Source organism: Arachis stenosperma, chromosome 10 (assembly GCF_014773155.1).
Source record: "Arachis stenosperma cultivar V10309 chromosome 10, arast.V10309.gnm1.PFL2, whole genome shotgun sequence".
NCBI lineage: Eukaryota > Viridiplantae > Streptophyta > Magnoliopsida > Fabales > Fabaceae > Arachis > Arachis stenosperma.
In genome coordinates this window covers 63339588-63343056 of record NC_080386.1, presented here as the reverse complement: position 1 = coordinate 63343056, position 3469 = coordinate 63339588, and positions in this window count along the sequence as shown.

Sequence of the window (3469 nt, the reverse complement as noted above, 5' to 3'; positions counted from 1 at the left end):
TTTATACCATGGTATTGAGCACCAAGTCTTTGGAGCCATTACTAGGGATTGTTTATGTTTTGAAAAGTAGTGATCACAATTTCGTGCACCAGATAGCCAAGCTTCAGCAGGACATTGCATTCAAGAGCTAAATTGATGATATTCAATCAGCTTTGGTGATGATAAGAACATCACCTTGAAACACTAGAATTCATTCTTAAGAACTCTGAAAAATACCTAATCTAAGCAACAAGATGAACCGTCAGTTGTCCATACTCGAAACAATCCCCGGCAACGGCGCCAAAAACTTGGTGCACAAAATTGTGATCACTACTTTTTCACAACTCAATTAATCCCTAGTAATGGCCCCAAAGACTTGGTGCTCAATACCATGGCATAAACACAACTTCGCACAACTAACCAGCAAGTGCACTGGGTCGTCCAAGTAATAAACCTTACGCGAGTAAGGGTCGATCCCACGGAGATTGTTGGTATGAAGTGATGAGCGGATAATTTATACGCTTTTTGGCATTGTTTTTAGTATGTTTTTAGTATGATCTAGTTAGTTTTTAGTATATTTTTATTAGTTTTTAATTAAAATTCACTTTTCTGGACTTTACTATGAGTTTGTGTGTTTTTCTGTGATTTCAGGTATTTTCTGGCTGAAATTGAGGGATCTGAGCAAAAATCTGATTCAGAGACTGAAAAGGACTGCAGATGCTGTTGGATTCTGACCTCCCTGCACTCGAAGTGGATTTTCTGGAGCTACAGAAGCCCAATTGGCGCGCTCTCAACGGCGTTGGAAAGTAGACATCCTGGGCTTTCCAGAAATATATGATTAACTATACTTTGCTCAAGATTTGATGGCCCAAACCGGCGTTCAAAGTCACCTCAAGAAATTCCAGCGTTAAACGCCGGAACTGGCACCTAAATGGGAGTTAAACGCCCAAACTAGCATAAAAGCTGGCGTTTAACTCCAAGAGAAGTCTCTACACGAAAATGCTTCATTGCTCAGCCCAAGCACACACCAAGTGGGCCCGGAAGTGGATTTTTATGTCATTTACTCATCTTTGTACAACTTAGGCTACTAGTTTTCTATAAGTAGGACCTTTTACTATTGTATTTGGAATCGAATCTGGGTAGCTATCTTTGAGTTTTATGCTATCTTAGATCATTGGGAGGCTGGCCATTCGGCCATGCCTAGACCTTGTTCTTATGTATTTTCAACGGTGGAGTTTCTACACACCATAGATTAAGGTGTGGAGCTCTGCTGTACCTCGAGTATTAATGCAATTACTATTGTTCTTCTATTCAATTCCGCTTGTTCTTTGTCCAAGATATCACTTGTTCTTCAACTTGATGAATGTGATGATCCGTGACACTCATCATCATTCTCACCTATGAACAAGGTGACTGACAACCATTCTTGTTCTACAAGCATATGAGGCTTAGTGAATATCTCTTGGATTTCTGATTGCATGATGCATGGTTGATCGCCTGACAACCGAGTGCTCGCCTGACAAACGAGCCAGCCATTCCGTGAGATCAGAGTCTTCGTGGTATAGGCAAGAACTGATGGCAGCATTCAAGAGAATCCGGAAGGTCTAACCTTGTCTGTGGTATTCTGAGTAGGATTCAATGATTGAATGACTGTGACGTGCTTCAAACTCCTGAGGGCGGGGCGTTAGTGACAGACGCAAAAGAATCACTGGATTCTATTCCGGCCTGATTGAGAACCAGATTAGCCTATGCTGTGACAGAGCATCAGGGACGTATTTCCAATGAGAGGATGGGAGGTAGCCATTGACACGGTGAAACCCTACATGAGCTTGCCATGGAAAGGAGTAAGAAGGATTGGATGAAGGCAGTAGGAAAGCAGAGAGACGGAAGGGAAGGCATCTTCATACGCTTGTCTGAAGCTCTTACACCAATGATATACATAAGATCTCTATCTTTACCTTTTATGTTATTTTCGTCATCACTATACCCATTTGAGTTTGCCTGACTGAGATTTATAAGGTGACCATAGCTTGCTTCATACCACCAATCTCCGTGGGATCGACCCTTACTCGCGTAAGGTTTATTACTTGGACGACCCAGTGCACTTGCTGGTTAGTTGTGCGAAGTTGTTTATACCATGGTATTGAGCACCAAGTCTTTGGAGCCATTACTAGGGATTGTTTATGTTTTGAAAAGTAGTGATCACAATTTCGTGCACCAGATAGCCAAGCTTCAGCAGGACATTGCATTCAAGAGCTAAATTGATGATATTCAATCAGCTTTGGTGATGATAAGAACATCACCTTGAAACACTAGAATTCATTCTTAAGAACTCTGAAAAATACCTAATCTAAGCAACAAGATGAACCGTCAGTTGTCCATACTCGAAACAATCCCCGGCAACGGCGCCAAAAACTTGGTGCACAAAATTGTGATCACTACTTTTTCACAACTCAATTAATCCCTAGTAATGGCCCCAAAGACTTGGTGCTCAATACCATGGCATAAACACAACTTCGCACAACTAACCAGCAAGTGCACTGGGTCGTCCAAGTAATAAACCTTACGCGAGTAAGGGTCGATCCCACGGAGATTGTTGGTATGAAGTGATGAGCGGATAATTTATACGCTTTTTGGCATTGTTTTTAGTATGTTTTCAGTATCTTTTAATTAGTTTTTATTATATTTTTTATTAATTTTTAATTAAAATTCACTTTTCTGGACTTTACTATGAGTTTGTGTGTTTTTCTGTGATTTCAGGTATTTTCTGGCTGAAATTGAAGGTTCTGAGCAAAAATCTGATTCAGAGACTCAAAAGGACTGCAGATGCTGTTGGATTCTGACCTCCCTGCACTCGAAGTGGATTTTCTGGAGCTACAGAAGTCCAATTGGCGCGCTCTCAATCGGCGTTGGAAAGTAGACATCCTGGGCTTTCCAGCAATATATAATAGTCCATACTTTGCCCAAGATTTGATGGCCCAAACCGGCGTTCAAAAATCACCTCAAGAAATTCCAGCGTTAAACGCCGGAACTGGCACCTAAATGGGAGTTAAACGCCCAAACTGGCATAAAAGCTGGCGTTTAACTCCAAGAGAAGTCTCTACACGAAAATGCTTCATTGCTCAGCCCAAGCACACACCAAGTGGGCCCGGAAGTGGATTTTTATGTCATTTACTCATCTTTGTACACCGTAGGATACTAGTTTTCTATAAGTAGGACCTTTTACTATTGTATTTGACATCTTGGGATCTTTGGAACCTTTTTCTTTAGATCTTTTGATCACTTTGGGAGGCTGGCCATTCGGCCATGCCTAGACCTTGTTCTTATGTATTTTCAACGGTGGAGTTTCTACACACCATAGATTAAGGTGTGGAGCTCTGCTGTACCTCGAGTATTAATGCAATTACTATTGTTCTTCCATTCAATTTCGCTTGTTCTTTGTCCAAGATATCACTTGTTCTTCAACTTGATGAAGTGATGATTGAGCCCA